General features: G+C 41.3%; 1 long non-coding RNA gene across 1 annotated transcript in view; it reads right to left on the minus strand.

The window, feature by feature from the left end:
• The window catches only part of LOC147656460 (uncharacterized), a 108,572-nt gene that overhangs the window by 81,002 nt on the left and 3,874 nt on the right, over positions 1 to 23,696 (minus strand). Inside the window, exon 2 of the long non-coding RNA XR_015294392.1 lies at positions 9,456 to 9,514. This is a non-coding gene — a long non-coding RNA (uncharacterized LOC147656460). The remainder of the gene's footprint in view (positions 1 to 9,455; positions 9,515 to 23,696) is intronic.

Genomic DNA, 23,696 nt, shown 5'->3' on the forward strand with positions numbered 1-23,696 from the left:
AGCCCTGTATTTTATCCTGTTTGTAAATTCGTTTTAATTTTATTACTTAATGTAACATCAACGTTCACACGTTGGATTGAACAAGGAACAAAATAGAACTCTAAATATACTATGATTATCTATTAAAACAAACGGTTAATAATAGTCTGAATCGTGGAAAAATTGTTAAAGATTGAAAAAGACGTTGCTTTAGACGATTTACATGCAGTTTCCCTTCCTAGGATGACGGAGTCGTACGATAAAGACAACGGACAAAGAGTCATCTTCGCGTGTCCGTCACTGAGAACTCATATAAGCCACATGACACACATATATCGCATAATCTCGGTTACACGTGCAAATGCAAGCACACGAGCGAACGTATTTCTCCCTCGTACCGACCACGCAATTCTCCTCTCCCTACCACCTAAACACACCCTCCCGCATCTATGTAAATAGGTTCTCCATCCACGGGCATAATCTTCGTACAACGTTCATTATAACGTGATCTAAGCACTCTAGTTTAGCTCTATTTAGTTCGCGTGCGTGCCTGACACGATTCGATCGCCTTGACACGGGCTTTTATTTTTCTCGATTTTGCTTCGCTTTCTGGAAATTGTCAAAAAAAAAAGATTTCGATTACGTAACAACGCATCGAGAAATTGCATTTTTGAAAATTAATCAAGATATTACGTTTCGTGGGAATAAGTTAGCGTGTATGTACGAGCCGTTTTTGCATTTGATTCAAGAAATTGTGTACCACCTCTTTGAGAATGTATAAATATTGAGAAACGTGTTATCACTTATTTATTGATTCGAGAACAATTTCAATTTTAATTACATCTCCAAATTCCAGTCCTAGTAAAAGCTAACTCCCACAAGCCGACCATTCATCGATAAAAAAAAAGACGACACAAAGACAATTAATCAAATTCAATACACACCCCCAAAAAACGTAAGAAATTTTCAAAGATATCATAATAATATCAAATTCCATAAATTCCTCGATAAATGATAAAACCACGAAAAATACGTACGATTTCGATGATCGAGTTACAAAAAAGGAAAATCGATGCTCTCCATAAGAATTCCATAGCTACCTTGGTGGAACTGGCAATCGTCCCTAGACATCTCATCCTGAGCAATAATAACGTCCCCAAGTGGCAGGTAACTCGATATCGAGGCGGCTCGAGGTGCTCGAGGCCGTTCGGCAAAAATCGATCGATCCTCCATCTCGAAAAGGCAGCGGGAGCCAGCCGCAATTATCCGGATTCTTTATTCCCCGGTTTCGAAAGTCGCGATTGGCGGCCAACAACGGAGCCGACGCGCGGGTCCAATCGCGTCCATGGGGGCCCACCGAGCGAAGATCCGGCCCCGTTCGCAATGGGCGGCGGTGGATTCGCGCGGGAAACGCGACGAACGTTCCGGAAGAAGCGGCGATCGTCCATTGTCGTTCGCCATTCTCGACGGCCATTCAGCGTGCATTGCCTCGCCTTCGTTCCATGCACTTGCACACCTCGCCTTCACCGCCGCTGCTCTGCCTCTCTCTCTCTCTCTTCGACTTTTCATGATGTAAGAGCTCCACCTAGCTCGAGCCAATTATTTCTACGGAGTCTCGCCTTCGACTTCCGGTCTTGCCTCTCTCTCTCTCTCTCTCTCCGCGATCGAGCCGATTAATTAGAACCTGACCAGACCCCCGGGAAGTTGTCAAGGTCCTCGTCGTACTCGTCGCGTGATTAGAAAATGGGGTATACCGTTTCTTGATTAGCGGTGATGATAGGAGTCCACTCGCGTCTTTTGACGATTGGGGGGAGGGGAAAGGAATTTATAACACGCGAGTGTAGTAATTGATGTAATTTCATTGGAAGAGAAGATTTGAAATGTTTTAGAGATATGTAAGGATATTCGAATGCTTTTCACTTGTTTGTATACGTTGTACATGTTTTTTGGAATTTGAAAAATTCATTTGCATATCTTTACACTATGTATTGTATGTAGATTTTTGAAGGAGAGTGGGATAATTTTTTGTACTGGGATGGAAAATGCCATTCTTCTAATCAATATGTCACGTAAGTATTGGTAAGTATCGGTCCACGTTTCGAAATAATTGATTCGATGGATCATTGCAATTTTTCATCATCATACATAGTATCGCCATGTTAAACGCAATCCATGATATCTAATCAATTTATAAAAATTGTTCAAAATAATACCACTCGAATTTTTTTTTTTTTTTCAATGAATACACCAAATCGTTCCAACGATTGGGTTTTAATTCCAGGCTCGATTATACGTGTTTGTTATGGAAAAAAAAAAAGAGAGAAGAAAAATGCAATGGCACGGTGATTTTGCGGATCGGGTAAAAATTTCAGAAAACCATTAACCCTGTCGACTGGCTGTACGATACAAAACAGGGGATGCGTCCCAGGTATTCACACATCCCGCTGTTTTATGATACATTTCAAATCGAGGAACAATAGAGGTGTAAATCGATGTATTTTGATATCAGAAATTGCGATCGGAGCAAGGTCGTGTGCCGTTCGACGAACCTTTATATTCGCATTTGGGGTCACTGTCAAACTTCACGCCCGATATTCACTTCAACCCCCTCCCCGATTTCGGAGATCTGCCAACTCTTCTCGTGAAATACTGCTCATTAATAAGTCTCCCTTCTTTCCTCCCTGGCTATAAAATTTCTTCCCCAATTGTTTGCTCCACGAGCTCGAATTCATTATTTCTTAAAATATATCAATTCGATTATACTTCTATGAAATTCGTTCAACATGAATTCATATCTTCTTTGTCAAAATATTTCACGAAAGAACAGATTATTGTCGATATTATCTTATCGAGGATTCTTGTCAAACCCCTGAAATTCAGGGTCCATTCTCGAAGAGTAGTAAAGAAGTAGTAAACAAATAGTTAAACCCTATCCACCCTTACGAAAAATAGTTTTCAAACCAACGATCGAGATAATCGAACAGACCCCCTTCCACGATTCTCGCTCGTTGTATCGAATTAATATTTTCGCTATTACGAGTCGGTCGAGGGCCTCTTCCGCTTCGCGATCGCGGCCTGTTTGGTTTCTCGTAATAAAATTTCCGACGGTTTCCGTCGCTCATATGCATAATCGACGGGAATCGCTTTTATCGGCGAAACGCGCGCACGAGACCGCCGTGTTAACGATGCTCGACGACGCGTAAAATCAGGGGTGATAATTTGGAATTAACCGAATTAGTATGTTACAGCTTTGTAATTGCGTTACAGAGGGCCTGTGCACCCGATGAAAGAAAGTGTTTGTGAACCCATTGTCACTCTTGAAAATTCTCCATTGAAAGATCTCATGGAGATCTTCTGTTATACATTTGGTTAACCAAGATATAAGTTCGTGCAATTTCGTGGAAGGAGTTTACTCTTCTAGTTCCATATAAATAGAACGATCGAATTAATTCTTGAGTTTCGATCGACAGTAAAAATGATTCGTTTGATGTTCTCAAGGGAAAGGGATGAACTATTTTCAATTGATAATATTTTCGGATTTATGTGTGTATCTATTTTTATGATTGTTTAATCCTAAGAATCGATTCTCCAAAAATATTCCACGAATTTAATGTATATATAGTGTAACCAAATATAACATATCACGTTATATATTAAATTAAAGAAAAAAAAATTCATGATATATTTGGATTTCCGGTCTTCTAATATGAAAGTTTGATATAAAATATCGAGAGGAATTGAGAAGAACGAATCCTGAATTAATCTGGGCAGCTTCGTTTAATTTTATTTCGTATTATCGTTTCCTTGGATCATTTTTATGAGAGAGGATATTTTTGAACATCGAAAATTGGATGCTGGGGGATGCTGATCTGGTTAGAGAACGATTATTCATGGGTATACTTGAATCGACGATCGTAGAATCCTTAACGAGAGTTTGAGAAATGTCACATTCGTTGGGGTTAATCGGGGGTGAACCGTTTCATCTTAAACAGATGTCGATCTGGAACGCAAAGTTAGACTTTGGAAACTTGTCACGGAACAGCTAGTTAGTTTTGCTGATCTTTGAGAATATCCTGTGTTATGTGTAGAATAGAAACGATAATAATATTAATTTAGCAAATATTTAATAACTATCAAATTGATAATAAAGAAGATTATTCTTAAATTTATTATCGTTTCACTTCAACACAAGAAGGTATTCTATAATTTTCCAACTCTACGTTCTAACTCTAATAACAATGATTAAATTAATACAATTATAGTTAGAATAATTATATTTCATAAATTATTGCAACTGTATTATAATTACAATTGCTCGGTAATTACATGTTAATTAAGTAATATGTTAAAGAAATATAATCATCCTTCAAATGAATATATTATTAAAATATAATATTATACGATAATTATTCCTATTTATACCTTTATCATTGAATATTACACATTCAACGTAACGAATCGTGACACAATATTTCGTATCCATTTTCGTTCCTTCGTTACACGTTAACAAAAACAAATCTTCCTTCAAACGCGAACACGTGAATACGAATACGAACGAACGTAAGAAAAGATATTTACCTTCTTCCTCGATTCTTTTTCCACGTCGAAAAATTATTCCCGAAAAATGATCATCAAACAATACATTTAACAGATACCGTCACCCAGAAAGTAAACCTATCCCCCATCGACAAAACAAAACGAAGTACAATTCGATTCTCTATCCCATTAAATAAACACTATACTCAAACGCCACATTTATTTACATAGATAAACATCACGGAATTATCCGCAAATAGACACACATTTACACGTGCGCGTACCGCAGAACAGTCGATAAACTTATCGTCAAATAATAATTTCTCTATCCAGAACTATTTTTCTTTCTCTTTTCTCCCCCGTATTCGTATTTCCACGCAAATGAAACGTTCCTTAAATCAAGGAATACGGGGGGAGGGGATGTAACGATACAACGAAACGAGTCACGTCGAAAAAGCGAACAGAATCGAACGAAATTTCGACCGAGAACCGTGGCGAGAAGCATCTCGGGTTGCGCGCCAACCATTGTCCGTGCTCGCTTTCAAAAAGTCAACCAAATTAATTTCAATTGCAGACCGCGGCCCGGTTCGTCTCCTAGCAACCGAACGTTAGCGGAGAACGCGTACGTGCTGGCGAGCTGGCCGAATATAAATTGGCGCGGCAAACAACTTGCCGGCAAATTGTAATCGGTGAGCGAAACGCGAATGAAACGCGTCGCGAGAGGAAAAAATATACGAGCACGCGGAAAACATGGAACCGTTTTGGGATTCGTTCGCCTCCTACGCATTAACACGTCGACACCTGTATGGGTGCCTACGACCGGCATTAGGATCGCTAGTGTTGGCCACTAGCGGCCAGGGGCGGCAAAATTATGGTATTTTTATGCTTAGCTTTATTTTTCTCCTTTTTTCTCTTTTTCTACTGCCAATAATACGTTTGCTTATTGGCTATTGTATGGTCACACGATTTTACGGTAAGATTAACTGCTAACTATAAAGATGAGCGTTCGATAACAGGTAATTAAAATAAAAACCGTGAATATAAAAATTTACAAGCTATGAGGTCCAGAAAAGGAACGAAAGAAAGTGTTATTGGAAAATTGCCGATAATTCTGGGATAAATAGGTAACGACGAAAATTTGCAAAAATTGTCGTTCCTGCTCGGTATATTATTGTTGTTGAAAAATTGTCTAATATCGATGAAACTCGTCTCACTTTAATCATTCTAGAAGATATAAATGGAAATACCGGTGACCACTATGGTCCTTTTGAGACGACAACCGGTGGTTACGTGTAAACCACTGCCAGTTAACCTCTTAACCTTTTCGTTGTAACTATCTGGTCGATAATTCAACGTTCGAATATCGTTGCACGAGATACATTGAAGTCATAAACATACATTAAATATAAATTGTCCAATCTAAATAATCCAATCGAGAGTTAGAGCATAGAATTTAAACCATTTTTGAGCAATGTTATATTTAATTTTAATTTTAAACGAACTTAAATAATAAGTTTCCCGATATAAATTGTAAAGCAACAGTCTTTCTTTCATTTTATTTCTCACTCTCGTAAATGCTCAAGAAACGAACAAGAATGCCGCTTGGCAACGGCAATAATTCTCTATCTCTCTCGATAATAGTGTAACGACGCGATCACAAGTCGTGCAATTAAACGAGGATTACCATAATTACAACGATTAAATTAAATAAACAGTCGTATCCGCAAAATTATCAATACCTTAATGTCCAATAATAATTCAAAGTGAATAGGACGCAAACTATGCATAACTTGTACCAATTTCTTTCCTAACAACTACATATTTACCACATACGTGTTAAATATCGAATCAAAGAAATAATAAACGGACGAAGATTTTCAGCATAATTCTCATATAAATAAAAAAAAAACGCAGCCCCCCTCCCCAAACGTTCTCGTCTTTAAAGGACCACGATCGACGCCCCCTTTGCCTTGCGGAAAGCGTAAACGAGAGAAACGGCGCGATAATTGAGGACACGAAGGTCCTTCGTCACCTCTTTCAATCAATCTCGCCTCAAAAGAATCCCTCGCCGCTTGGGGAATAGGAAAAGAGAAAAAAGAGAATTTCTCGTTCGAAATTCACCAAACTGATCCTTATTTCCGCGAGGAGGAGGAGGAGGAGGAGATCCTCCAGCTGGATCCTCACGAGAGATTCCCTCCCGTGGTTACACTTTGCTCCTCACAATCGTGTTCCAACAAAGTGTTCCTCGCCTTTGATGTCGAAACACCGTGGCGGATGATCGCGCTCGAAGGCGTGGAATTCGGCACCCGACGAGTGACCACTCGTCGATCAGCGACGAGTGCCTCGCTGAGTCCAAGGCAAAGGGAGACACGACTCTTTCGCCAGGTGGATCGTTCGGGATGGGGGGAAAGGAAGCGGAGAACCGGCGGGGTTGGAAAACAATTAAGGGAAGGCGAGGAGAGGACCGCCTTGTATGATAATGCGTTGTAACCTCCGGCAGAGGAGGACGATACGGTGAAGAAGGAGGAAGAGGCGATGGGCGGCGGAGATGGAAGCGGAGGCGGAGGTTGCCAAGAAGGATGAGGCGCGGAGTGGGGGCAGGCAGCCGCGAGAAGGGGGTTGGCGGAGGTCGTGGTTCTTACTTTGCATTCCTTTGTGTGTCCTCCTCGGCCCTCCATCCAAACCCTCCTCCTCCTTCTCCTCCTACAAACCCAGTCATCCTCCTCCCTCTTGAAGCTTGAACTAACGCCCGAGGTTTTAATGCACTTGTCTACTCCACATACCGTTCATAAAGACATATATGCCGTCTGTTGAGCGGGCGGGCAGAGGAGGACTGATTCTTGGAAAGAGGAGTGGAACGAAGACAGAGAGGGGGTGGCGAGGGTGAGAAGGAGAGAGAAAGGGAGAGAGAGAGAGAGAGGGAGAGAGGAAGAGGGATACAAGAGGTGGTGTTCAGAGGAAGAGGGTGGAAAAAAAGGGAGACGGGCCGCGCGCGATGGTGCAAGAAGAAGCGAGAGACGGTGCCCGGCAAAAGAAGAGCGCGGTGAGAAAGAGAAAGCGGAGAGCATAACGATATGAAATGCATTTTAAATTCTAAGCATTCGCCCGCGTCATGGAAAGACCTCGCCTCTTTTGCTTGCATAATCCTGACGGTGGTGTATAAAAGTTAAAAAAGAACGGCGGAGAGTCTAACGGGGAGGAATTAAAATGCACACTGGTCGAATCAGAACCTTTGCCGGATGACGCGGGGGCGGCCTACGGCCACGAAAGTTTGTTTCGTCCGACGAAAGTATCCGTCTTCGACGGCAACTCTGTCTCATCGTCGTTTGCGTCGTTGTTTCGTATGAATAGTTGCGGTGCTCGGGACGCTTTGCTACGCCCCCCTGTAAGGCACAAACTTTAGTTGATAGATCTCATTAAGGGGAAGTTGAAGGAAAGTTGATAAGCTTGTGTTCACGGAACGGTTGTTTTCGAAAGTACTCGAGATTAATACCGTCTTTCTGACGATGAGAGATGGATTAATTTTTGTATTTTTTTTTTTTTTTTTACTTCGAAACAGATCTTACAAATTTTTATCAAATGAAGTATGTAATAATTTGATATTCCTAATTTCAAGAACATTGTAACGGAATTATAGGCGTAAAAGGAATCTAGGAAAATTGTTAATTCGGAAATAAAAATGGATAAAAGGGAGGGAAAGAAGGAAACAAATTCAATTTCAATTTGAAATAATAAAAGTACATTTTTACTTTCGTGAATTATGCATGAAACTAATTTGCATCTTTACGTATTAAACAACCGGATATTAAATTTGTAATTTTTCCACTTTGTGTCTTTATTTTTCAATACGGCAATGATTGACAAGGAATTCCACTCGATCGTTAAATTTCATATCTACGATTCAATCGAACTACTAACTAAATTCTGTGATTAAAAATTATTAAAGCGTTAATAATTATATACACGTGTCCACTTAGGATTAAAAATATCTAACGAAATGAGATGAAAAACAAGTTGCACTTTTATTAGCCGATCGATGAGGCGACAAGAAGAGAGGGTGAACGAGAGATTTTAACGAGGCGGCTGAAAAGTGGTCGAACAGTCGAAAAGTCGAAAGGAACATGGCAGACAAAAATATTGAAATATCCAGATTGAAAGCTATCTTTCACACGTGTTGCATTCGCTCTTTTGGCGTGTCAATGCGATACATATTTCATCGTATATAAATACCGTTTCCCTCGTTTCTTCTCAGCGAGCGTAATCAATATGCATTCAGTTTCCTCGCGTTTTCTGGTCGCTTAATTTCGCGCTTGTTTCCGCGCGTGATGATTTTCGAGCGACTCGACGATACCGACACTTAGGAAATTACGAATGCATCGTCAAAGGAAGCCGCATATTCAAAATAGTTGCATTATTTAATCTTTGGATATGAAAGGCTTCAACTGGAAGATGACAATTGTGAATTGGCTGGATCGGTATAGATATATCTCAATACGTATCTCTTTTTCTTTTTCTATTATACGTATTCAGATTCTTATACGCGTAAAGATATAATCATACGATTTGAATTTGAGAATTTATGAAATTTATTATTATCATTGCATTCTATTTTTCATTTTATCGAATTTATAAATAAATAAATATCTAATATTTACTCTTTGTAATGTATATATAATTGTAAAAAAAAAAATGCACTTTTATTTCTGAAAATAAAATAAACGCCTCTCTTCTAATAAGATTATTGTAATGTTGTAATCATATTTTACGAGATAAAGTTTCTAAATTATTTTTACAATTCATTAATATTAATCATCAGTTGATGAAGTTTCGCGGTGCAAAATTGATTATTGCACCAATAATTAAAAAAAAAAGAAGAATTGTCATCTTCAAGTGTGAGAACAACAACGATTCGATAAATTGTTAATCATAGCTCGACTCACCTCTTGTGTCCCAGTATCCGCGCACCAGCCAGCTCTCTGTTACGTCGTCATTCGTCAATCTAGAGGGCAAACGAAACGGGGAAAGAACGGTTAGTCGGTTAAACCTACATTCTCGTATCGTATTTTGTTCGAAACACACTGTTTTTCCTCTCATTTTCGAAGCGGCCGCTGAACGAATCGGTTCGAAATCCGTTTAAACATTTAATTCGATGCAACAAGGTCAAGAGCAGCGGCATCGGAATTTATAATAATTTCGATTTTATCGCGGCAAATGTTTCACCGACGGGCATAAATTAATTTCGATGCTCGCGCGCCGGTAGTTTTAATGAATTTCAAGTAATTTCTATTAAATTGCATCACCTTCGCATTATGCCGTCCCGCCGGCCACTTCATATTAAAATCCGCAAATATTTATACAAAATAACAACAAAATGCGATGAATAAAGCGGCGCGGCACAATGCCCGCCGACAAACCGACATGATTATCGAGCCTCGATCGCTAATTACCAGTATATCGAGGTTTCGTTTTCATGGATTTCGTTGTTCGATTGGAAGCGTGTGCGTGTGTTGTTTCGCGCCTCGACACCGATATATTTATTCACGCGTATACATATAACTCGTGCTCGTGTAAGCACGTGAAATCGTCATCGTTCAACCATGGAAAAAGAACTTTGTCTCAGGAGAAGTCTCGAACGAGAGTAGGTCTCTCTCTCTCTCTCTCTCTTTCTCTTTTTTAAAAGAATCGTTATATTCATCGTGCATATATGTCGACACGATACAATGACGACGTTAGGGTCGGCCCGTGGATGTTACGAACTGTTACACACGAGTCGATTCAGTGCGCGGAGAAAGACAGAGGCAAAAGAGAGAGGAAAAGGAGAAAGAAAGAAACGGAGAAATCCTTTTCATTCTCGGAGGGAAAAAAGAAAACGGTGGCGAGAGATTCGCGCTTCATTCACGGCCAAGTCTATGGGGCGAAAAAAGACTTCTCCTTCGAAATGTAATTAGCATGTCTTCGCACAACGGGGCGGACAATGGCGCCGTTTAATTAGTATGTGTCTACGGGTCGGTTTCTTTCTCGTGTCCTTTGTCCACACACGAATACACACGCGTGTACACGGGTGAATCGTGTGCGCGCGTTCACGTGTTTGACGCATCGCCCGTTTACTTCGCCGCATCACTGTCAATACGAGTGTGCATCCATGGACAACCGCGCTCGCGTGCACGCGCTCGTGGACGCGTTATTATCGTTGGGAGAAGCACTCTGTCCCGGCCTGTCACCATCCTTTGAATCGATCTTTCTATGATAAATAGGCGATGGAAGGGTGTATAGGTAGCTCTCGTAGCTCTCGTAATTGGAAGTTTAGGAGGTGAAAATTTTTTTAGGAGGAAGATGGCGGGTTTAATTAATTAATTTCGAAGTTTAATGTCCTGACAATTTTATTAGAACTTTCCTAGATATGAAATGCGTTCGAATTGGAATACCGAATCGGTTAAAAATTGTTTAATCTCGAAAGGGATTTAAAGAGGGATTTAAACGCCGAAGATCGAAACGAAACATCGATCACGGATAAGAATTAAGATTTTTTTTATTATTATTCGAAATAAAGATGATTCGAGTTACTGCGTTCTTATTTATCCCGACCAAAGTCGTGGACACGTGTTCCCACGGGTGGAAGACTACGCATTAACGGCGGAGTCGAGCCGCTGGGATGCGTGACGCGCATTGTGACGCATTAACGCGACACGTCGATTCGCAATTACCGTGCGAGAATCGGCTCGCATCCTCGAGACAATTGCGGAGGGTGACGAAGGACGACCAATTGCCACTGAGCCAACAGCAGAAAGCCGCACGATTTCCGGGACGTTAATGTAACGTATCTGGCTGCGCGGCGTGAAGCTGCGCGCACGATCGTTCGAGATAAGAGGAGGAGGACCTTATCGAGGAAAAGATACATTAGAGAACCTCCCCCTTTTTCCCTTCCTTCCCGTCTTTTTCGTGGAAATCGGAGGAGGAAGGAGAAGGAGAAGAAATCCGGGTAAATAATCGGTTTCTGGTCGGAAAAAAAAAAGGAAAAAAAAAAAAAAAAGAAAAAGAAAAAATTGAAACGAATATTGAATAACATATTCAATTTCGCGATCTCATCGCGGCCTTCCGGATCTTTCCGCTCGAGTGTCGTTTCGTTCGAGCACTCCTTTCAACGGGGGGAATGCATTGTTCGAAACGTAAAAATGTTGAGCACGAGCGCGTTTTACTTTTATTATACCGACGTTTTTTTCGAAATTAGTTTCGGAACGATCGTCGAGATAATTTAATGGTATTTCACGGTCTACGCGAGATCGTTTAAAAAAAAAAAAGAGGAGGAGGAGGGGAGGAGGTGGATGGAGGAGGGGAGGAGGGGAAGGAGAAGGAAGGGAAAACGCAATTAAAAGCCGTTTTCAAATTGCGATTGCGCCCCCTCTCCTCCTTTTGCCCTCTATAAAACTATCGTTAATGCACCCACCAACGAGGCAGGGTCTTCAATTAAATGTTCGATGTTATTTTTTTTCCGCGGCCGCGACGCTTTTCCTGGCTTCCTTGCGCGATAAATTCGGCCTCGAGCACCAACCGAACGGATATAAACTCGCAATCAAACTCTTTAGACATCCTTCCTCGTTGATAAATTTGAACTATAGCTTATAATATATTTACACGGCAGTACAATATATATATATATTTTCTTCTCTTTCTTTTTCAAATTTATTTTTGCAGCGTGCAATATTTATTGTAGATTGTGAATCGTTTGGTATTAACGTTATGGAAATTATTGTTTCGAAATTTTTTAATATTCGATTTACTTTATCAGTTAATAGTTTTTCGCGATGTTTAATAATAAAATCCTCTATTTCTATTATCGTCTAAACTGTGCGACCACGCGTTATCAAAAGCGTGGTCGGCAAGGCGTCGGTCCGCTGTTAGGCTATCTCTTTCGTCACAATGTACACACGCTCTTGAAATAATTTTTCGTGAGACGCTACGTTTAGATAGGCCATTTGTAATCAACTTTTTAAATAATTTTTATATACTTACTTACATTTATAACAAATAATTGGTATTTGTTAATAAACGAGCAACGAAACTATTTTAAACAACGTTGAAGAGGAGAAGTTGAAGATGGAAGCGAGGTGATTCGAAATCGAATTTTCGAAACAAATTCGCGGGCAACTTGGCGACGCAACCGGATTCGAAATCATTCGATTTGGGTCAATGCCACGATTTAACGCGTGTATCCAGTCTTTTTGGGGGCCGAACGAATATCGAAATTGCACGAATTGCGTGGGGGAGGCGCGACGAACTTTTGCATAATGAGCCTCACGGTCGCGAGGGGCGCACCACCACCACCACCACCATCACCGATCCCCCCCTCCCTCACGTTCACGCACACTGCGACGCGTGCATTAATATTTTCATTTGATTGCGTTAATTAAACTGGCTGCCAATCGATGACCTTTGAAGTTCATCGGCACGCGACACGCGTACACCAATTACCAATATTATTAATTGCGACGAGTTCCCCATTTTCGGCCAGCGTCCAACACCGATGCTTTTCGCGCCCGCTACCGGATAATTGAAGGAACCCGCGAGAACCTGCGTGTAATCATACACCCACCTATTATTATTTGTTTGCAACACATTTGTACTCCCAGTCTTCATGATAGATACAGGTCAAAACGGTGCAAAAGTTAATATCTTCGAGGATCAATTGACGCGATTCAAACTTCTTTTTTTTTATCGAGAAATTAACGAGGTAGAAATAGTTTTCTTGAAATACTTTTTGAGAAATACTTTCAGACAATCTAATTTATACTTCGATTGGTATATTTTTATGATATTATTATTATTTCGTAGAGGTAGAAAGACTCGAGGACAAAAATTTGACACTAAAAGAATTAATATATAATTAGAGAGTATGTGAAATTCAATTTTGTATCTATATCATTGTGTATTCGTGCAATTAATAAATAACTACAGAATATTTAAAATTCTTGTTTCTTAAGAAAATATCGATTCGGGATATTCTTATAAATAACCAAATCTTTCTATTTAACGTGAGATAATGGATTATTATGAGTCTATTTTAAATTATTTCTAATTAAAGGATTTCTTCGTTGTTTTTTTTTTTCTTTTTTTAATTAGAATCATGAAACGTCTCCGAAATCTTCTCGGCTCCATCAATTTTTCATATTTGCCGTATCGATCTCGATAGAAAAATATATATCTCACCGATGTATCAACAAAAAGACATGCAGAACGAGAAATTCAAACGATCCTCGTAATCAACCATTGGTAAAAAGTATCCAATCTCCCAACGATAGTTCCTTGATTCGAAGTTCATCGGAAAATTGGTTTTCCTTCGATTAACTGACCGTAATTAACGGTTGATAACCATCGTGTGTCGATTCAAGGAAGTTTTTTTCCATCGAAGAAAGAATATTCTGCGGTTTTCTCTTAATTGTTGGCGGAAGTGAGATATTAAACGGGGACCGATAAGAGCGATTTCTCAACTGTAAGAGTATGATTTCGTCAAGGCGTCCACGTTCTCCAAAACTCTCTCTCCGCGGCGCAACTCCTCATCCATATTTTCATCCTCCGTCGCTCGGGGATATATTTCCCTCCATCCGATTTTTTTCCCCCGCAATTTAAATAATAATAGAGCAGAGGATAAAATTTTAACCGGGAATCCTTTTAACATTTTCCCCTGTTAAGCTCGTGAAACTGTAAAAATGATTATACGTAACGTCGATACTAAACGTCGCTTGTAAGAACTTTTACGGCTTCCATTTTTGTTTTCCCTTCCCCCTCCCTTTTTTCTCCCGACATATATCGTTTCAATCAGATACCAATGAAATTATTTTTCATCACCGGTGAAATCGAATATTTCGGCTTCGAAATATTCGAGGAAAAATAAGCTCTATCGCGCGCGCGTGTGATTTTGGATATCGCGAAACATATAACGATACCGTGAGCATTGAAAAAAAAAAAAAAAAGAAGAGAAAAGAAAGAAAGACGAGCATCGTTAATTTGGAGGATAAATCTTGGTCGGTTAGAGGAGTTGATCACGAAATTTTCGTCTCCTCCTCCAGCTTGATACCATCGTCGACGAGAGAGCAGCCAACCAGGCTTTAGGGTGAAGCACTTATAGGCACAATGAGTATGCAAATAGGCCGGCATTCGGCTACATTTGTTTCAACGAGCTTAGAAGCGGCGGAGGTTCCTTCGCGGAGGGCTCGTAAAAGTCCGCTGCGTGGCCTGAAATCTTTCAAAAACAAGGGGCGCCCCGGCCCTCCATCTTCCTGTGCTCTTTTATTGTTCTCGATTTCATTTTCACGGCTACGGTGCGCGAATGTTGTTTCCCAGCCGCGATCGTTTCTCTCCCTCTTTCTCTCCCTTCTTCTTCCACTTTTTCAACCCCTCCTCTTCCTTTCCTTTGTTCGAGGAGCCGAGGTGAACACGTGTACACGTGTGTGTAGGATCTTCGGGTAATCGATGGATAGAAAAGTAAATTCGATTAATTTTTTTCTTTTTTTTTTTCGATGCTTGGAATCGAATAAACGGCAATTCTTTCTTCGTGATTGACCCAAGGAGATAAATTATAGATGGTTCGAGACATCGGTAAATTCTAACTTTTTTCCCGCTGGGGACATTGATCGGTTAATATTCGATTATTGGTTTTTATCACGTCCTATTAATTAAGACGCTTATCAATTGACGTATTAAGGACGTTTAGAATCGTATTTTTGCATGTAAGAAGAAACTCGTTGTAATTATGATTGACGGAAGAGAGCGTTACTTTTTTTAGCGATTGGTGGAAAATTGTCTCTCGAACAAAAGAAAGATTATATAGAAAGATATTTTTGGATGGAACACAGAAGAATATTATTTTGAAATCTGTTAATTTATATTATCGAAATGATTTAAGACGCGAAAAGATCGCGACAAGATAAATTGAGAAATATTTCATAATTATTTCCTATATATTGTGTCATATAACAATTGTTAAAAATGTTGTCTAATCACTTACAAATTGAACGGTAAGAACGGCTGCCTAGTGTTGGGACGATATTTCCATTAAATGATATTCGCGTTGTGTAACTCGCGACTCTCGCGAGATTAGGCTCGACAACGATGAAACTTTTGTTGCTCAAACGATGACAAGGATACGTTAAGATGCGTCACGGCGCGCCACTCGAAAACTTAGCGAATTCTGACAACGGCCGTCATTTGGGAACAGTCGTCGTTCTCAACACTTGCCAACACATAACCCTGCATTCTGAAAACTTAGCAGTGGATGAAGCGAGACAGCGTTTGGAAACTCGCCTAATCGTTCGATCTTCGCGAATATATTTAATGTCTTGAATGAAAAATGACTTTTACAGTTGAATCAATTGGAGCAGTTCATCAGAAATTAAATGAACTTGTAATTTAGTATTTTTAAGATTCATTTGTTTCTTTAAAATTTCATTTTGCCAAAATCTATACGTTCGAGACACATGATTTTTTTTTTTATCCAATCTGAAACTTACAATTTAATAGAATTTTTATAGATGTTTCGTTCCAATATTCCTCCCTGATAGAAAAAAATAATTACACGAGGAAATAATAAACATTCTTATCATTTTTCTAACATATTTTCTAAAAGATATCGTTCGAAATATTTCGAAAATAAATGTAAAATTTCAGGCAAGAGTTGAAATGCGAAATTGACTCCGTTTCCTCTTCAAATCAAAGAGTCGCCGCGTTGGGTGACGTTGCCGGAACGCGGCGTAAAGTTAAGCCGGAAGCGGAGCTCAAGTTTCGCGGGCGAAGTGAACGAGAAGTTTGAGAAACGCGACGCACCCCCGGGATTCCTAATGGCGAGATTCTGAGATTTCATTAGGCAACGTATACCCGGTTTTAAGCCTCGAACACCCGCGCTCGAGGAAAAAGTTTTCGCCGACTCGGTGCTACCGAGATTTCGCGTGATCCCCGTGGCAAATTGGTTTTAGGAAAATTAATTAAGATCCGTGGATCGCGGAGACCTAAGAACCTAAGCAACGAAGAAATCCGTCGGCGGATTTCATCCTCGAATTTTTTCTACCAATTTTTCTCAAAATGAGACATTTCATCATCGTTCGAATGATTAAATATATGAATCTCATGAATGGTAAATAATAGGAAAAGATATATAAGAAATGTTTTTTTTTTTTAAAAAGAATCGAATCTTTCGTTTCTCTATTATCGTAGGAATATTTTTACGCAAAATGTACTTTCTTTGAGAAAAATGGATTCGTCTGATGGTATATTTCATTAAGTTTATTGCTGAAATTATAAGTGTCGTACCGCTGTGTGAATATTTGATTTTCTTATCTGGTTATTAAAGCATACTGTAAAGATCCCTGACATATGACATATTCGATGGAAAAGACCAACTTCCGCGTAATATGACTTAACAATTCGCGATAAAACGTGACAGATTGCTTAAATCATTAATCAAAGAAGCTTTTCAAACAATCGATTGAAAAAATTCTTGTCATCATTATCATTTCCCTCCTCGCTTTTCTTTATCTTAACCTTCAAATTCCTTTCCAAAAAGAAAAATTCACTTTCAAAACAAAAAAAAAAATTGCTTAATTTTCACACAATTTTAAAATTTGCATAAATAACCAAAACAACGATCGATTCGAAGCGCTTCAGACTTTCGGATCAAGGACGAAAGGAATCATCAGAGTAATTAGCAACTGCGTTATCCTCCTCTTTCACGACAACTTTTACAGGCTCCATAAAATTCGATAATCGATTCTTTTTCACGACACGCAAAAGTGGTGTAATATAAATTGCACAAAAAAATTCCAACCATCCACCACGGTCGTTTTCATCCACGGTTCGTTACTAATTGAACGACCTCGAATCGAATTCACGATCGCATTCAACTTCTCTTTCTTTTTTCCTTTCCTCCTTTCTTTCTTTCTTCCTTTTTTTTTTTTTTTTTTTTTTTCGTCAGCCAGAAACAAGCGACACCATCGTTACGCTGTCGAATCGAGCTGTCAAATCGGCGGTCGAAAGCAAGGGAGGAGTTTCCTTACGGACGACGAGGCGAGCTTTGTGCCACGCCGTGCGTGGTTAACGAACCCCGTGGAAACCGATCGCGGAACGTTAAGGAGGCTGTTCCCGTGTGGGAAAGCGTAGTCCATTCTCTCGGTGACAATACATCCATTTGATAAAAGTCACTCGATCCCCCTTTCGCCGAGAACAAATATTGGAAGGAGTGCTCGCGATAAGCGTGAAACTCTGAATTCGAAGCTGTCGTAGATTATGCTGGCTCCGGCGTTGTTTGCACCCGTGGTACGCGTGTGTAGGTGCGTGCACGTACATGCATACGCGGAACGCGCTGCTTTACGAGGCAGATGTTGATAACGGACGACAGCGACAGAGACAGGGACAGTGACAGCTGCCCCGTATTGTTCGACACGTACGCTGATTATAGGTCAAAGGCCCCTTACGAATCAAAGAATTATCGAAGAAGGGCATAGTTTTTCCTCTCTCTCTCTCTCTCTCTCTCTTTCTCTCTTGCTTCTTCAAAAAACGCAGAAGAAACGCAGCTCTCTTCTCGTCGAATTTGACGAAGATATTATTCACTTTTCGATGATGCAGTCGAGTGACATTTCGTGCGACGCGTATGATTCATCTTTTGAATTTGTTTTTTGATAAAGAAGGACGAGTCACTCGTTTTTTTTTTTTTTTTTTCTATTAATTTTCCATCGAGTTTAAGAAAAAGGGAAAGGGTATATTAGGCCTTTTATCGAATGAAATGTACTCTGATCGAAGGTTGGAATTTCGAATTCTAGGATCTTTGAAATTTAATAAAAATCGCTAAATAAATAGACGAAATTTAAAATCGATTACAGTTTCATAGAAAATTTTGTATCGTTTTGAGTACATTCCGTGATAACAAGTTGAACTAATTAACATCGATAATTGGAACATGTCAGGAGCCATACGAAGGAGAAAGAAATCCCCCCTGGGAAACGTTATATACGGCACCGAAATAACAACGTCAGGTTGAATTATTGAGGATCGAAGAACAAACTCAAGTGTTTCTCGCTTCTGATAAATAAACGAACAGCACACCGAACACTGGTAGCCAGTTACTCGATGAACAGAGTTTTAGTTATTGATCATAATAAATATAATTCCCTTCAATGAAGCTTTACCATTGCATACGCACGACAATCGCAACCCCTGTGTAGTCTGGTCGCCGTCTGACCAGACACGTCTGTTACCACTAAGAGGCGTTTCCGAGGTCCGACTTCGACGATCTGAATCCACTTCTTCGACTCGCGTTTCAATCCACGTCGAATCGACCAATGAAACTCCCTCTCGGTTCGAAACTTCTGAATTAACCCTTTCCTCCCTCCCAATAAAAGAGATCCTTTGTTTAAATTTAATTCTTCGGATTTAGGAGCGTGTTAAGGACGACCCGTGTTTGAACGATTTATTAAGGGCAGCTGTCGGATAGATAGGCGCGACAGAGTGAAATATCGGTGTTCATTGGGTGACAGTACGATTTTGATGCATTATTGGATGGAATCCACTTGACGATGGACAAAAACCAGGGAGAGAGTGGCAATGAACGCGATGCATATCGCGAGGGAGGAGGGGAAGGGGAGGATGGGGAGGGGAGGGGAACGTGTCTATGGCCCGATACGAAAGATTCCCGACGGAGGGGGCGGACTGGAATGACGAAATGGGTTTAAAATGATTACTGAAACGTCACGCGTACCCATTCTTCTCGATACGTCGCTGCAATGCTCTCGTTCCCGTGCTAATTAATCGTTGTCACGGTGCTCATTCGGCTCATTCCTTTTTATTCGTATCCCCCTTTATTCTTGCCCGTAACCCGTTTCCTCCGAGCGAAATTATCGAAATTTTCACGCCGTGACACGGGTGAATCAACGCGCGAATAAATTACAGAGGTACCAAAGAAATTTAAATTTAACTTAAAATCGTAAGAGTAATTTGACAGTGCAAGAATCTTTTCTATATATATGAATTTTTCCTTCTTCTTATTTCCTGCTAGATTTCTCTCTCGTTTCGAACGAAACGAAAGAATAATCGAATGAATCGTCGAATCATCGCTAGAGCGAGTGACGCGAAACTTGCACGGATCAAACTTGCGAAATCAAGGGAAATCAAAGGAGAAGACAAAGGAGAAGGAGTAAATAAAAATGCAACACAACACAACGCAAAAAAAAAAAAAAAAAAAAAAAACAGAAAAAACATAAAATGTATTTCGTTGTAAGTATTCGAGGGAACGAAAGTGAAACACTGGTTGCATACACCGCGTAAACCGCTCATTGACAATCGCAATGAATAATGGAGGGGTCAATTAAATCTCAATTAAACACCACCGAATAATACGATCCGCTGCTCTTTTCAATGCTGTTCGACAAGCGAACGCGTTTTTCTTTTTTCCCTTTTTTTTTTTAAATACTCTCTCGTTCTCTCACGCTCTTCCTCTCTTTATCTCTCTCTCTCTCTCACTCTCTCTCCCTCCGTGTGTACTCGCGTATGTTGTGTGTGTGTGTGTGTGTTTATGCGTGTATGTTAAACACCGGCCCGCGTGTTCATTGAGCTTGAAAAACAGCACGCAATCACTGTCGAACAACGGTTTCCGTACAAATCGCAAAAGGCGGCTTCATTAAAATTACAATCCGTGGCCACTGATAGAGTCACCGGCTAACAACCATGAATTTATCGTCGCCGAAATTTTGACAAACGAAATTTTTCATGAGACTCGGCTATATACTTGTCGTTCCACCACGTATTCTATTTCAAAATTTCAAACGGATCAAACTGTCGTTCACTGAAACGGTTAATTTTTATTATACACTTCACAATAATCGGGAAAGAAAAAGATATATACATATATATATACATATATGTATGTATATACATCACGATGTCCTTTTCGTTCGATCGGTCAAAACTCTTTCTACGCGATATAAAACCATCGAATCTCACAAAGAAGATGGGTCAATATTCTGGCCAAATTTCTCGTAGCACATGTTTCTTTCCCGATTATCACGGAATAATTGTCGATAATATATTTCGAGGCACAACCGAAGTCGACCGAAATCCAAGAATATTCCGTGGATCTGTGATAATCACTGGAATCACTTGAACTCGTCCGAACAGCGAAACACATGTCAACAAGAGGGGGCGGGAGGGGGGGGGGACGTCACGATGTATTACCTTATATTATTCTCGACGCAGCCACGTTATCCGGACGATAAAAAATACACGTGTCACACTGAGTCACGACGTAGTATATATATATATATATATATATTATTATAACACGAGGTTGTTTAAACGAACAGTCGAGTCGATCACATAGGAGGTGTACGTAGGAACACAACAGTCTCGGTCGAAGGTCGACGAAGCACTGGACCAAGGTGACGAAAAAGCAGGGGGGATCCCGTCTGCCTTCCACCGGCACCTCACAATGTTCTTTCACACTGTGCCTGACCAACGCGATACTGTCCGGTCATCTTTCCTCTATACAATCCCGAGCATCTTTCATCCACGAGAACAAACTAACCACGTCCTGTTACGGCGGTAAACTAATCCACGATCGTTTCATCGTGACGATAACTGGCATCGACGACGTACACAACGACGAATACCAATCACGACACATATAGATCCCGTTTCCTCCTCTTTCTCTCTCTCTTTCCCTCTCTCTCTCTCTCTCTCTCTCTCTTTCTAGGGTTCCTCACGCACCGAATCACCTCGTCCTTTCGCGTTTCTTTACTTGACGAGCACCACACACTGGTCCGGTGTGTACCCCACCTCTCACATCTCACCTCCTGTCTAAAACTGTCGTACCACCACTGTTCACGTACGCGTGTCCGCACGACGTATTCTCCGTACCGTGTCCTTTAGTGTCGCGTACGTTTACTCAGAAGCACCGAAGGCCGATAACTCGCGCTCGCGTTCGTCCACTGGCTCGATGTATCTCGGTGCACGTATAAGATAGAGCAGTGCGCGTTGTTCTCGGCACAACCGTGTGTCATGGATCACCGTGTGTGACGCGAATGAATCGACCTGTATTGGTTGGGCAGTTGTGCGTATGTGAGTCGCAGTGTTGGTGCGTGTACGAGCTTATATATACATATACAATTTTGGTCGCGCGCGCGCGTTTACGTGTACACACATGTACGTAATGTTGGGTAAGCCGTGTATATCGGTGTATGTTACGTGTGTTATATATATATATATGTGTATGTATGTGTGTATGTATGTACGTGTGTGAGTTCGAACGACGCGGGAGCGCGCGCGCGCCTCTACGGTGGTTATATTACAAGGTGTACGCGTCTTAAGTGATTTCGGCCTGGCTGGTCAGCCCGGCAGCTCCGTATGATGAGGCCGCCGCTTTGCTACTGACAGACCTAAAGACCACCCTAACCCTGCAGTCGGGGACGAGGGGTTCCCCACCCCCGTCGTGAGCGGGCGAGAGAGAGACCACCCCTCCGCCGCCAGGGACTGGGGCGAATAAGCAACCCTTAGCACCCGATGCCACCTCCACGGCGGCGGCGCAAACGCACTCCTGCCTCCGAGGGTAGTCTTATCCCCACCATTTCTTCCGTAGGAGCGAGACTGCCACCCCCCACCCACCCCCAGACGGTCCAGCACTGCCACCACCAGAAACCTCGATACCCCGCGACGCACGCCGCCACCGCCGCCGACGTCCACGCCGCCGCCGCCGCCGCCGCTGTCGTTTCTACCCCTCCAGCTGGACCTGCTCGAGGTTTGAGAAGAACCCCTTCCAGAACCACCGATCCCCTTCTTCTCTCCGTCTCCTACGCGGCTTCTACTCCGAGAGTCGTCTTAAGATAAAAACACGGGCGATCGGGTTTTGCAGTTAACCCACTCACCCTCGCCTCCTACCCCTACCAAACCTACAGACTTTTCCTTCCACCCCACCTTATACCTTCTCTACCATCTATATACCCCTTCTCGCTTCGACACCGGGCTACCCCTTCTTCCCGATCCCTCCTCTCTCTCTTTTCTATGCACTAGCCCTTGCAAGCAACCCCCAACCCCATTTCAACCCTCTCCTACTCCTTTCTTCTTCGCTCGATCGCGCCCTCTCTCTCTCTTTCTCCCTCTCCTTTCGACTCGACGGGACTTTCGATTCTTTCGGGGGCAACCTTCAATCCTCTACCCTCCCCTCCCCTGCACCCCTTTTTTTCCTCTCTTCTCCGACCGATACATCGCGTGTCGACCTGTTCGACGTTATCATACCGTTCACCCTCGGAACATACATACCCCCCACCTTGACCACCCTCGGTCTCCCACCAGCGGGAGATGACAACAACGGGAACGACCTCGTGCTTTTTCACAGAATCGGTATATATATGTATATATATATATATATATTGTTGTCAGTGTGTTGTTGTTTTTTTTTCCTTTCTTTCTCTCTCTTCTTCTTTTTTTTTTCGAACCTTTTTTTAGGCACATCGATCTTCGACGTATGTATGTATTCAATTCCAGCGTAGTGTCGCTGTGACGTGGCCGGCAAGATCACTTTCGCCCCGGTTTCTTTCTGATCGGACTATTGCTACCTGCTGCTACCTCCGGGGTTTTAGTTTTCGCCCAGATTCTTCTCGAATCTGGTTTCTTCTTTCTTTCTTTTTTTTTTTTTTTTCGTTTCTTTTTTCCTTCTCGCGAGATAGAGAGAAAGAGGTCAGAATTTCGGACTTTTTTTCTTTTTCATCCCCCCCGATTAAAGGGGAATAAGGGGTTGGATTTGTTCGACTGGGTCTCGAAAAGATTCCGCGCCCCGTTCGAATCCGGTTTTGCGAGTTAGCGAAGGGACAGAGTGGTCTGTCTGGTTTTAACGGAAGTGTTGACACGAAGCGTAAAGGGATGCGAAAGATTAAACTGGCGATGGATGACAGAGAGAAGAATGAAATACAGCCTGTGATCCGTGTTACGTTCCTACGAGATTTATACACGGGAGTGTACACGATATCAACTTTGATTTTGAGATGGAAAAATTTTGCTAGATTTTGGAAAGTGTGAGTGTTTGCAAAAATGCTCCTCCGTTTTCCCTAGATTTTCGCCTGTCACTCCTTTTCGATTGGATACAATGCAAATTTTGAGAAGAATCAATTATTTCGATAAGAGAAGATCTTACGAGAAGAACAGGTACGAGT

The sequence above is a fragment of the Apis florea genome, unplaced genomic scaffold (genome assembly GCF_048593485.1).
Source record: "Apis florea isolate Af1SG1 unplaced genomic scaffold, ASM4859348v1 contig_3764_pilon, whole genome shotgun sequence".
Taxonomy (NCBI): Eukaryota; Metazoa; Arthropoda; class Insecta; order Hymenoptera; family Apidae; genus Apis; species Apis florea.